Raw genomic sequence first — 15,426 nt, 5'->3', positions numbered from 1 at the left:
TATAAGATATAATAATCTCATAATAAAATATAATTTTTTTTTGTCATGTGCTTGGTAGGAGTTGTTAGGTAGTCATGAAATTATTTATCTCACCAACTTATACCATAGTGATGAGATAAATTATCTTATATACATGATGGGATAACTTATTTGGGGGTGGTTAATCTCAAGATAACTTATTCTCAACCAAACGACCACTAAAGGTTAAAAGAGAAATTTAAATGTTACCATATTTCTAATTATATTAAGGTGACATTTTTTTAGCCTTCAAATAAGAATAAATTATTTCTCAACTTTTAAATTTATTTTACTTCTATTAACATCTTAGTTAAATATCTTTTTTTTCCTCATTACTTAATAATTTTCTTTTAAAGCTGCTGATATTTTTGTATAATCATGTTAAGTGATACTACTATAATTACACTTTTTCTTAAAAAGCATCCTAAAAGAAAAAAAAAACTTCCAACAAATATTCATAAATAACTCTCATGTTGAAGGGAGAACTAGTTTTATAGGTCATATAATTTTTCGTTTTTTTTAGCTTTATGATATTTTTTTAAAAAAAAGAAATTTTCATTTTTACCGATAAAAAAATTAAAAAGGACATTTCTTTTATTGATTTATAAGTAGCTAAAAAATTTTAATTTCTGCCTATTTGAATGTGACAGAACTAGGCAGAGGCTCAGAGCCACCTGATATAGTAAAAGCGTATAAGGATAAAAAAAATTATCATGCATTTGATCAAAAATATTAATTAATTTTAAAATTGTTTTATCTTATTATTTACATTAAGTATAGAAACAAACTATCATATATAGAAAGTGCGATAATTAATTTCATGTATTATCGATATATTTCTATTATATAGAAGAGTGAAGACGACCAGGACGACCAAGGGTACTTTTGTCAATTTAATAAAATTTCAAGCTTAACTTAATTGTACATTTTGCATTGAGAGTATTGAACATTCCAAAAAAACCAGCCAAAAGTTATGTAATTTCCACTTTATCCACCATTAAGTTGTTGATTTCCATTGTCACACGTGTACAACACATTGGGAGGAGTAAAAGAAATTAATGCAAAGTTAAAACATGGACCCATTTTTTACTCACGTCAAAGGTCTATGCATTCAAGACCACACATTTTTTTTTTAAAAAATAAAAATAATTAATTTGAGTTCATATTTATTTTTAAATGTACTTACTACTTTTAATGAGATTTTTTTCATATTCAAAATTTGAATTCGAGGCCTTTTAATCATTTACTTTCTTAATCTGGTTCGGTCATGAAAATATAGTTTTTATTTTATTAAAAAAATGTATAATTAAAGTCGTGTTTGGTTAAATTTTATATAAAAATATAAATATATTTTTCTAAAATGCATAAAATATAAATATGTCATTTAATTTGGTTTCATTTAACATCAGTGTCCTCCAATTTTGAATGTGCATAGTAGACACAAAAATTTGTATAGAAATGGACAAGTAGACACATGTGTCCTACTTGACGTCCTACGCGGCGATATAATTCATGTCCTATGCGAGATTCTATGTAGCGTCTTACGTGAATTATGTCTCGTAGGACACGTTTGTCTACTTGTTCAACTTTATATTTTTATCTATTTTTCTATTCTATTATATAGAAGAGTGAAGACGATCAGGACGACCAGGGGCACTTTTGTCATTTTACCAAAATTATCAGCTTAAAGCAATTGTACTTTCTGCTGCAAAATTATTGAATTTCCTAGATTACCTAACCAAGTTGCTATTATTATGATGGTCACGTGTACTTTCTATCTTGAAAAGCATAAAAATATCATAAGTAGCCGTACTATCTAAAAATGATGGGACCCATTTATTAAATCAATTTATATTTCATTAACACCTTTACTTTTTGCACTAAAATAAATATAAAAAGAAACAAACATGATTTAAAATGTATTAAAAAATAAAAATAAGTAGCCGTACTATCTAAAAATGGTGGGACCCATTTATTAAATCAATTTATATTTCATTAACACCTTTACTTTTTGCACTAAAATAAATATAAAAAGAAACAAACATGATTTAAAATGTATTAAAAAATAAAAATATTTACATAAAAATAAAAATTAATAAATAAAATGGATAGATAAATTAAATGAAATTAAAGTAAACTAAGAAACTAACTAAATTTTTAAATAAATAGTTTTAAAATTTTGCGAATCAAATATTAAAGAGAAATAATAAGTATTTTTCGTGTTCAATTTACATACATTAATGATAAGAATATTTTGATAATAGAATATTTTAAATTTTAAGATTAATCAAATTGTTTACTTGATTTACTTAATATTGCTATTCTTTTGTTTGAAATAGGAAGTTAAGAATCGGAACACATGAAAAATCAATACATTAATTAGAGAAGTAAAATAAATTTAAGTAGATTAATATTTAGAAAGAGATGACAAAAATAGCAAATGATTAATAGTAATTTTAAAAATTATGAATAAATTTTGGAATAAGATAAAATATCTGGATGAGGAAATCAATACGATATGTAATGATCTATGTATTAAAATATCATGCTAATTTAACATGTAATTCTAAATAGATTTTTTTAAAACAAAGAAAATGCATTTATGTTTTCAGATTGTTTGAAATTTTTTCACTAAACTGATAAAAATAACAAAAATATTTGTTCCTATAAGTTATTGTGCATGAAAAAAGAGAACCAAAAACACATTTGTATCATGCTAAAAAAATTATGTTCATTAAGACAAATTATGCATATATAGAACTTCATGTAATAGTGAAACTTGCTTCTTAGTTCTAATTTTTATGTATGAGTGATAAATACAAAATATTAATCTCTCTGTGTTAATGTGTTTGTTCTATATTGACTTGGCATGAAATTTAAGAAATTAAGGAAGATTTTTGAATCTTGTGATTTTAAATATGTAAAATATAGTAAATGTCTTTTAATCTTGTGATCTTAAATATGTTATGTGGAGTTGGAACTAAGAAAAGAAAAGGGACATTACTTTTTAATAGATTATAAAGAAAAATTCGACAATTTAATTGAAATGAATAGGATAGATTTCAAGATGATAATACATAATGATTCATGATTTTTATATAAGATATAATCCAATCTAACAGACAAATTAACTCTGAATCCTACTAAATTTGTGTCTTATAGTAATATAAATAAATAAATTGAATATTATACTTCAGAGTTTTACAACTTAAAAAATGAATCTACCCATCGCTAATATCAATTATACTTTAAAATATTATTGGGTTAATTTAATTTAATATGTTTATTCAGTATTCGATATTTATATTGGAGTTGCCCATTCGGATATAGAGCTTTCTATTATGAATTTTTTTCATATCCAAAACTCAAAATTAAGATATTTAATTAAGGAAGAAGAAACACCATTCAATGCACTATATTCTTTTATGGTTATTTTTTTATATTTTTTAATACTAAATTTTTTACTAGGATCAATATTAATTAATGTTGATCAGAATGTTATAGAAATACCTTTTAATATTTGTCAAATAATGATTAATAATTGATTATATTGGGCCCGTATCACGGGCCTTAAAAATCTAGTAGCTATAAATATACTTATTATTGCATCTCAACAACCAAACGATTCGTATGTAGTCAAACTTATTTAATTAGTATTATCACATATGATGTGTTAGACTACCCAAGTACCTGACCTCCCCTTCTTCCATGTAGTGGCCAGTGGCGTACGTAGGATTTTTTTATAAGGGGTATCACCTTTTTAAATAAAAAATAATGAATAAAATAATGTGATATCATATTATTTTTATAAAAAAGAACAAAATATGAATAAAATACAATTCGCGCTTAATACTATACATTTTCTAAAAAAGATATTTTTAAAAAATTACTAAAAAATTCATGACTTTTTTTATTTTGGAATGTATTCAAAATATTTTTTTAAAATTAATACTATTAAATATTTCAGAAATTGTTCTTAACTTATTGGTGAGAAAGAAGGTGAAAAAAAAAAACCATAAAAAATAAGTCTATAAAAAAGGTGAAGAAGAACTTCAAATGTATAAATATAATGACATGATTTAGATTCAAACACATGCCTCTACCTTAGAATCAAGGTGTCTGACCAGCCAAGCTGAGTATACATTGTGTTAAAGAGTGTCACTGTATATAATATATCGATTTATTTTTTTTGGGTCTTTAATTATATATATATTTAGTGAAAACTTTTGATGAAGCAGTGTCACGTGATACCCCTTAAACCTACATAGATCCGCCTCTGCTTCCATTGCGGCTGCAGGATGCCAAAGTTGCCTTAGGAACAATGTAGATAAATATAACGTAAACTGCATAAGCACCAGGCATATACATATTACGAGAAATTTCCATGGGAAATAATCAGAGTGTCCCATCAACTATGCCCCTCATTTTTTCTAGGAAAAAGGCTTAAATATATCAAACTTTGAGAAAAGACTTATTTATGACATTAGTTAAAAAAATTGGCTCATCTATGTCTTTTTCGTCTGAAAAATGTCATTCATATCATTATTTGTAAACTAATAAAAAAACTCAATGTCAATTATGATTCGGTGTACTAATTATGATTAACTACCCCAATAAGTTAATCATTTTGTTTTTTTATTGAAAAAAATAACTAAGGGTGACAAAAGACTTTTGAAATTAAGAGAATTGACACAAGTTTTAGGACCGTTTGACCCCAAGAATATTTGAGAAAAAATTGGGGAAATTTTGGAAAGCGGTATTTGGTTATACAACTTGGCAAATATACTTGCCAAGTATCCCAAGTTTCCAAATACTAGAAAAGATTAGTATTTGGGTCAAGTTCTAATATTTGAAAATTTTAAAAAATTTAAAAATTACCCCAATTTTTAATATTTTATAAAAAAAAAATCCATTATTTATTAATTCCAAACTAATATTTGTTAGTACCTCCTCCGAAAAAGTTCGAATTCTAATTTGAGTGACAAAACTGAAAAAAATATATTTATTTTTAATGGGTTATAATTATAACAGAATCAATGACAAATTTGAATATGCGATTAATGTATTGTATTGCATATATTGTTATTTTGTTGCAGTTGATTGTTATCAATCATGTTATAAGGTTATTTTTCATGCAATATATTCACTATAAATAGATAATATAAATTTATGAATATTTTTAATAGTTTTTAAAACTTTTAAGTATAAATTATATTTTTTTTAAATAATCAAATATTCTTTGGAAAACTTGGGGCCAAACACATGGTGTAATTTGACCAAATATTATTTGGCAAGAATATTTGGAAACTTATAGTAAAACCGTAGCTTAATCATTGAGTAAATGTGATAACTTTAAGATTAGTGTTGATGATACTAATTTTGTTATACAAAGACCTTATCTTTCTTATCCCACCCCTCATCCTTCTGCAACTGCAGGTGGCGCTCCCCTCCCCTTCAGTCGCCGCTATTATCACCATCACTTCCTTCTAATATTCCTCCTTCATCACTACCATTTTTTTTTTTTCATCACCATCACTTCCTCCTCCATATCACCACCACCATTTCTTCTTTCATCATCGTCATTTCCTCCTCTTCCATCGCCATAACAATCAGCACTCCCTACTTCATTTTCACCTCATCGCTATCACAATTGCTATTTTCTTCACTTTTTTCTGTTAGAAAATTAAATAACTATCGAAGTTTGTTAAAGGTGTTGCAATACTTTCAATTGTTGTAACAATTCAAACAATGGTTAAAGTTGATGCAATAACTAAGATAGTTGTTGTAATAATTATCGTAATTATTGCAATAACTATCGTAGTTGCTTGATTTCTGGAGATTTTCTTTAATGACTTTTAAAAAAATAAAAATAAATTAAAATCAAAGCAAAACAGTATGTAAAAGTGAGGATAAAAAATAGCGAACAACGACAGGAACAATTGCAGCGAAAGACAACAAAGAAGAAGAAGACGCATGAAGAGAGAAAGAAATAAGAAGCTTGAGGGAGATAGACATCTCGAAAATAGAGAGAAAGGAAGATTGAAAAGATAACAACAGAGGGAAAAATCCAAATTTTGAAATTTAATTTAAAAAGGGGGTGGGGGGTTGAGACTTTTTATAGTTTTTGAAATATTAGTATACACCCAAATGTTTTTCATTTAATTACATTTCACCAAGTCAATATCATCAATTTTAATTTGAAGACTTTAATGACACCTTTTACTAGGGTTGCTTATCAGAAGGATCGGACGAATAACTTTACTTTATGATTTGGCCTATCGAATTTTAAAGTTACTAATTTGATAGCAAACTAATAAGATATTGATTTGGTAACGAACTAGCTATTATCGAACAATTATTAGATGATGTATCAAATTAGCAATCAAGCTTGAAATTTGAGTAGTTGAGTAACCAATACAGAGATCTAAACTTAGCAAAAAGAATCCAAGATTTGTAAATGTCTATCTGATAGAGAAAATTTAGGAACCCTAACTTTGGGAATAAGTCACTTTTCCCATATAAATAAAGGGGCTCTTTACATTGTAAATCATCCCTTCAAGAGGAACAATAAGTCTTCTCTCTTCTCTCTACTTTCTTCTCATTGTTTTATATTGTTTCATAACACGTTATTAACACGAGTCTCTATCAATGCACAATTAAACTGGAGGCCAAAAGAAAATAAAAAGGGTGCTTGAACGAGAGGCAAATATTGAGGATGCGTCTCCAAAATCTAACGCTAAACCCGAGATATTAAATGTAACATTTATCTTAGCTACTTGAATTGTCCAGGTTGGTCATCAAAATGGAATTAAATCGTAGCAGATTATGGGCATTTGCACTATCATCCAGATAAGTATATTGAATTATAATGAACTATAATGAACTATTTTATGTTGCAATATTTATTCAAAAGGTGTTGGGATTATTTAATTAATGTACCTCATATCATGGTGAGTCAACCTCGAAGGTTCTTCTGGACTACCACTAGAATAAATATCTCACGGAATAAGAAAAGTGCAAAATGAAATTTGAACAGAACCATGTAATTAAGAAACATATTCAATATATATACATGGAAAATATCCACAATCATTGGAATATTATGTCAATAATGAATGGTAAGACGATAGATTCATGTTCAATGGCATCATGAGGGTAAGATGATGGATTTATGTCCAATCGCACCAAAGGGTAAGACGAAATTCATGTCCAATCGCACCAAGAGGGTAAGACATCAGATTTCTGTCTTGGTGTACTGTGATGAAAGATATTGGATATAAGTATCATGGATTTATGGCCTAAGACATCTTTATTTGGATAAGACATTGGATTTGAGTCTTAATGCACTATATTGATTATATAATGGTGTCTAAGGCAAAATAATGTGTTTTTGATGAAAATTAGTCATGAAACTTATTCCATTGAAATCACTCCATTTCCTAAAATGAATGTGGTACCAGTGCATAATATGTTTGAAAGAAGGATTGAATAATGCATATGAATGTGAAATGAGGTACTAAGTTATCATAAGATGATATGCTCAGATTGGTGATTGTGTTCCATTCATGAATAATGAGAACTTTTGATAAATGCTAAAATTACAGATTCATTCTTTGATGAATGAGGTGTATGTCCATCATGCTAGGCATGGAAAAGGCTGCAATCTTTGTCATGGATGTGGTATCACCAAGAATATCTCTGGACAGATATGTGTCACATAAAAGTTTCATGTTTTATCTTCTAACTTGTATAGAGAAGAATTAGTGCAATTGATGCACATTCTATAGTAAATAAAAAAATTACTAATTTCAATAATCAGATTGTCTAGGACATTCTGAGCATATAATGATGAGACAAATTATAGAAAATTCAAATGAACATCAATTAGAGAACCTAAAGATTCTTATAAATGGTGAATTTACTTGTACTGCTTGTTATCAATGCAAGTTAATTGTGAGACCATCATTAACGAAAGTTGAGATTGAGTCTCATGCGTTCTTGGAACGTATATATGGGGATATTTGTAGACATATTCACCCACCTAATGGATTGTTTAGATACTCCATGGTCTTAATAGACATCTCTTCTAGATGGTCTCATGTGTACCTATTGACATCTCGTAACTTGGTGTTTGCAAAATTGTTGGCACTAATAATATGATTACTGGAATAGTATTCTGATAACCATATTAAGTCCATTCACCTTGATAACAATGTAAAGTTTTCATCCCAAGCATTTAATAATTAATGTCTATTGATTGAGATTGAATAAACTCAATACTGAAGTGAATGTGATAGTGCAAAATAAATCTTATCAATACGTACATGCACTTAATCGTGATGGGATCACGACTCACCTTCAAAAAAGGTAGAGTAATTGAGAAGAAATAAATTTGAAATCTACTTCTGAAGTAGTAGAACTTTAAAATTTACTCCCGAAGTAATAAACCTAAAATTTTCTCATATAATAGTAAATAAGAAATTTACTAAAGCAAAAGACACATATCATAAACTTGGAGTTTCTGGTACAAATAATTCTATCTGTTGGCATGAAAAAATTTGACCATCCTAAAGATGTGAAATATTCAACATGTATTGAAGAACTAGAAAGAATTTTCTGTGTTACTTGTTTTCATGATAAGTTGATTGGATCAATTAATGTTGGGACTAAATTTTGAAATATAAATGGTAAATATGGGCTCGTTCACCTGTCATGTAATTTGTTGAATTAGATGCATCTATAAGATAATCATATATGTGTTTATTATCAACCTGCAGTTTGGCATTTGTGCAAAATATTTGTGCAAGATAATTGAGTTAAGAGCACAACTTTCAGAACATGTAATCAAGACAATTCATCTTGATAATATTGATAAATATCCAAGCTGATATGACATTAAATGTCTAAAATAATTAATAGTCAATCATTGCTAATGAGAACAAAGTTTCATGGTCTGAAATATAATGTATTACATACCAAAGTAACTGTATGCATTAGACCAATAATTTATGATCAATTTTTCTCTCAATTGATTTATGGTCATGGACCAAATATTTTCCATCTAATAAGTTTGATATGCAGTGATTAATGAGTATACTACGATGCACAAAGATGAATTTTTCAAAATAGATTGGGATGTATGTTAGTTTGTCTAACATAAGAGGGAGATAAGAAGCAACCAAGAGTTGCAAATGCTCCTATTGAATGTCCCTAAATGATAGAATCTATTACATGCATGAAGCATGACAGACCAATCGGTTCTAAATGAAATAATCCTTGAAAATAGGGGGAGGAACAAAGGATTAAAATGAGCATAATAGGGAGACAATGTGCTGTTGAAGAGCTTATGACATAACACTTCATGAAACTTCATGAGATCTAGTGGTACGTACCTGAAAATAATGAAGTGATTAGATCTCAATAAGTTATGTCGTATTGTGAACTGATACAAAATGATACCTCATTGATGTTATCTTTGATATGGTATAGCACAATATTGTACCTTCTATTAAAGCATGTTGGTGTAGAAATAATTATCAAGTAAAAAGTGGAATGGTGCATCTTGGTAAGCGTAAAGTTTATTTGACTTGCAGTCTAGACACTAGAAGATGTCATACATTTAATATTAAATGTTGTCATTTGACAAAATTGATATGAAAATGCCTGAAGGATTCAAAATCTAAAGCATTTGCAAGTTTTAAAAAACTTGTTCATAATCTTCATATGGATTAAATCAAGCAAGAATTTTTCATATTGCTATACTAACTTGAATTAAGCTCTTAAAGAGTTTTCAAAAGGCAATAAATTACTTGCTTAAAGAAGTTGAAGTGAGGAATTGCAGAATTCTTTAATCCTCAAGGATGATTCATAAAAGGAGATAGTTCAAAATACATTTCGCCAAAACTTTTCTACACACATGTGCTCCAAAAGAAGGATAATATCAATGTGCAATCGATTCGTTTGAGTGACAATGACTGATTTGTTCATCAAGTCTCTACCAACTACAACTTTCAAGAAGATGGTGCACAACCTTGGAATGCGAAGATTCAAGTCTCTGAATTTGATGTTCTCATTAGGGGGATCGAATACGCATTGTACTTTTTTTCCCTTACGAGGTTTTGTCCCACTAAGTTTTCCTTGTAAGGTTTTAAATGAGACAATCTAGATGCGTATTATTAGATATGTGTACTCTTTTTCTTCACCGTAGTTTTTCTTTTTTTTAAAGTTTTTTAGTAAGATTTTTAACGAGACATATCATGTACAAATTATACATTCAAGGGGAGTGTTACAAATATAGTGAATGTCTATCTGTTAGAGAAAATTGAAGAACCCTAACTTTGGAACCAAGTCAATTTTCCCCTATAAATAAAGGGGTTCTCTTCATTGTAAATCATTCCTTCAAGAGAAATAATAAGTCTTCTCTCTTCTCTCTACTTTCTTCTCATTGTTGTATATAGTCTCATAACAAGATTCATATTGTATTAGGGTTAGTAGTTATAACAGTAATATAACAATAAATAAAACAGAAAATTAAATATGCTTTTCAATTTTCAATTTAGGACTAATAATATATAATTATATATTTATTCTAAAATATTTATTTTTCTTCTAAGTCTAGGATATACAGAAATTACAAAATATCTAGCTTCCTTGTAAGATTACAAATGTCTCTCATAGATACCCTTTTTCCTTGTGAGAAATTCTTTGCCCTATTCTTAGGCATTGGAATTGCCCCATGATTGAGCAACTTAAACCTCAACTTAGCTTTACAAGCTGTGCAATGTTAATTAATCGTGATAAACAATACAAGAAGAACGAATAGGTAATTTATTATCACTATGTTGGATAAGTGATGATTAAAAATCCTTTCGATTTTCTATTCCATCACTTTATTTTGTTTCCTCAAATATAATGTAAAAAATATGTAGTAGCACTAGGAGTAGTATATAACAAGTAACAACACCTTCGATCCGGATTATTTATATTTAGGGTAGGTTAATTAATAATAGTCTCATAAATAAACTTTGAACATTTTTTATCTTTTAATTTACCAAATATAAGTATTTTGGTATCCGTCAAGTTTTAATTTATTGCGGTTCTAAGTTTTAGGAGATATGTGATTTTTTTTTCATTTAATTGAAAGGAATTGCAATTCATGAATAAATTGTACTATACACTAAAAAAGTAAATTAAAATAGCAAAAAAATAAAACTACAACCCCCAAATGTAAGTCCCATTAATTTTTTTTTTTTCACGTAGTTCCCTTGAAATCTAATGACCATTTTTTGTTAAATATTTACGGACACCAAATCCAAAAGTGTTCACTTTAGGCAAAAGTTAGAAGGACAAACACTTGTCAAAGTATTTAAATAAAATATAATACTTTAGACTAACGCAAACGTAATAACATTCAAAGAAGAAGAGTTGGAGAGGGATTGAAGAGTCCCTTCTCTATTTTATTCTCTAATTATAGAGAATAGAGAGTAAAATAGAGACGAATCGGAGATAATCTTAGCATATAATGGAGATTTGAGTAAAGTTGTCAATATGGGCTAGCCCACCCCATCCGGGCTAACCCATACAGGCTTTGACATTTTACGGGCCAGGCCACGCTAGCCCATTTTTGGTGTGGGCCAGAAAACGATCGACCCAACCCACAAGTACGTGGGCTACAGGCTTGCTGGGCCAGCCCACTTTTTTAAAAGTTATATATTTCTTTATAATTATTAAATTAAATTATAAATTATTAGAGTTGTCAATATGGGCTAGCCCACCCCATCCGGGCTAACCCATACAGGCTTTGACATTTTACGGGCCAGGCCAAGCTAGCCCATTTTTGGTGTGGGCCAGAAAACGGTCGACCCAACCCACAAGTACGTGGGCTACAGGCTTGCTGGGCTAGCCCACTTTTTTAAAAGTTATATATTTCTTTATAATTATTAAATTAAATTATAAATTATAATTTAAAAATATTATCATAAATATCGACAAAACAATATTACATGGTGTTAATGTTACTACTTGTTAATCAAATCTACAAATAAAATTATCTTTATAATATTTATTAAGTTTTTTTTCAAGTAAAAGTATAAATATCTAAATAGAATATTAACCTAATTGTTTTGCAATGAGCACTCTAATGTTAAATGAAGATGTTATGACTTGTTGAATATGATGTGCCTAGTCTATGGTGGCTTCCTAGGAACAGTTGGTGTGAGTAGTATTATGGATGCTAGTTGCACATTGCTCTAGTGTGACTTGGGGGTTGTCTTAGGTGATGGTTCTTATGTGAAGACAATGTCTTATGGTGTGCTTATGACTCTATGAATATATGTGGTTGGGTTGATGAAGGCTATATGTAAGTTCACCCTTGGTAACCTTAAGGTGATACATTGCACCAAGTATTTCCTAAGGAACCATAAAAAAGTAAAAAATAAACTCCTTAAAAAATCATGAAACTCATGGTGTATCTAACACTTCATGAAAACCTATGGCGTATCTAACACTTCATGATCATCTTCATCAAGCATATCTGAATCAACTTGTGGGAAGATTGTCTTAACATCTTCATTTTCATCTGCAATTTATATGTGGTTTCAATTAGTTAAATATTAAAAAATAACTAAATTGAGAATTTTAATATTTAAATGTACACAAAAATATATTACCAGTTTGAGAAAAACTATGTAACCAGTTTCGAGTAGCAACAAGTGTTTGAACATTTTCATGGTGGATGCAACTTCTATACATAGTGATTTCCTAAAAAACTTTAAATAGATTTTGAGTTTGGATCTCTTTAATTTTAAATTTTAATATTATATTATATTTTTTAATTAATTTTTATTGGCCCACGGGCCGGCCCTACCTATATTTTTCAAGCCCCACAAATCAGCAGGTTTATTCAGGCCGGGCTAAAAAGCCCTTTTCTTAAATGGGCTCCAAAATTTTTAACCCAGCCCTATTAAATCTCGGGTTAAGCCAGGCCGGCCCAACAGGCCTAGCCCATATTGACGGCTCTAGATCTGAGCATATATGTCCTAATTTAGATTTTATTATATGTGCAATATTAATTTAAAAGGCAAAGAGGAAAACATAATACTTTGACAACCTGTTTATCATGATTGCTTGACTGTTAATATAAATTAGTAACGAATTACTATAGTAAGTAAAGTATGAACCTCGCATCTATGACATCTTTTTGCTAACCCACAAACGATGTCTTTTCTTCTTTTGTATTTTAAAAAAAGAAGAATTTTAATTATTTTTTTAAAAAAAAAAAGTTTAACCATTCCTTTTAAAATTTTAACCCGTATTCAGTATTTGCTTTAGTTCACCTAATTCGAATTTGTATAGAAGAACTCATTTTGAAAGGCAAACACTTTTAAATCAAAAGCAATTCATATTTAAATTTAAACTCGTGATACTTGGCTAACTAATAAATGGAAAAGGGTCAAAATTGCCCCTGAATTATGTGAAATAAATTACTTATACTCGTTACATTTTGGGATAAAAAGTGTCTCCGATGTTATCCTAAGAGACCACAAATACCCTCAAGAGCTAATTAACTCCTCAAATTTTTAGTGACGTGGCAATCCATGAGGGACTAATCCTTCCACTTAAACGTTGCTAACTAGGATACACTTAAAAACTAGACTTTAGCGGCGACAAAAGTCGCCACAAAAGCCCATAATATCGCCACTACAAGTTTTAATTGATTTTTAGCAATAAATTCTCATTTTGTGCTTTTTTCTTCATTGTTTGTAAGAAATCACAAATGATATCGATCAAGGAGGAGTTTGAAGACATTATATGTTTTATTTTTATGTTATATGTAAATGCATAAAATGTACAATGATTACTAGGAGATTTGAATTGAGAAGTAATTTTGATGAATTTCGTAATAGTATTGGATGTTTCTAATATTGATAGTGCATGCTATTTATTTTAGAAAATTAGGTTGCAACCGAAATTTAATTTTCATATTTTTTTGTTGAAAAAATAGGTTTTACTAGCGAATGACTATTGCAGCCTTAGTCACCACTAAAAATCACTCAAAACCTTTAGGGGCAATATTTTGGGATTTTGTGGAGACTTTTGTCACCGCTAAAGGTGTAATTCTTTTTGTAGTGAATCCTAGTTGGCAACGCTCAAGTGGAAGGATTAGTCCCATGTGGATTGCCACGTCACTAAGAATTTGGATAGTTAACTCTTGAAGGTATTTGTGGTCTCTTAGGATAAAGCCGGTGTATTTTTAATCCCAAAATATAATGAAGGATATAGGTGGTCTATTTCACATAGTTCAGGGGTATTTTTGACCCTTTTCTAAATAATAAATTTAAATTATACTATGTAATACATAATAAATTAAAGAGGTTGTTTGTCATGTGTATAAGAAAAGTACTAAATAAATAAGTAATGTTGAGATTAGTTATACTTGACTTATTTCTTCTTTATTGTTTGATTTGATATATGCAAGGACAATTTCGTCTTTAACCATACTTATTCATTTAGTATTAATTATATAAATCTTGTGATACTAAATATGATGTATAATTAATACATTTAGTAGTTATATACTTTGAAAACACTATCAAACAAAGTACAACCTCCGACCCATATTAGATGACGTCTTACTAAAAGTATTTGTCTCACATTTTGATTACTTACTAAATTATGATAGAATTAATTGATTTTCTCATTTTACCCCTACAGTAAATATGACTTTGAAAGTTCAAACAAATTTTGAAGATTCAAAATTTCTTTTTTCAAGACACTAATTACTATAAACAAAGGGTAAAATAGTAAAGTCGATCAATCTATTAATGATTTCTTAATAGCCATGTAAATAGAAAGTGCACATATCTAATATGAGACGGATAAAGTATTAAATAATACCAAGGCTATTGCATGTATTGTTTTCTTTAATACATGTACTTCAGGAGGTGGTTTGGTTCAAGAGATAAGATGGAATATCCAAAATTAGGTATGGACTAAAGATACAATGCATATTCATTAAGAAAAGAAGTTTAGGACATAAATTAAAATCATTTTCCATTTTTATCCTTTTATTATTCTTAAACTCTTAAAAATATTAATGATTCAAGGTAAAATCATAAATATGAATAATTAACTTTTCGTGAAATTGTCACCTTGAAAATGTGAACTAGGAGCCAAAAATAGAAGAATTTTTTAATAAATATCTTAAACTTTGAACAATTCACTTATTTTAAATTATGAAAAAAGGTCTAACAATTCACTTATTTTGATATAGAGAATAGTGTTCAGGGAAGCGTGAAGCGGAAAAAAGCGATAAGGCCCCGCTTCACGCTTTAAGCAATGAAGCGCTCACATACTCATTCTAGTCTGTGAAGCGTAGACGGCTCGCATCGCTTCGCTTCATCGCTTAAA

Source organism: Solanum verrucosum, unplaced genomic scaffold (genome assembly GCF_900185275.1).
Source record: "Solanum verrucosum unplaced genomic scaffold, falcon-dt-bn FXZP01000180.1, whole genome shotgun sequence".
Taxonomy (NCBI): Eukaryota; Viridiplantae; Streptophyta; class Magnoliopsida; order Solanales; family Solanaceae; genus Solanum; species Solanum verrucosum.
This window is presented reverse-complemented; position numbering follows the sequence as displayed.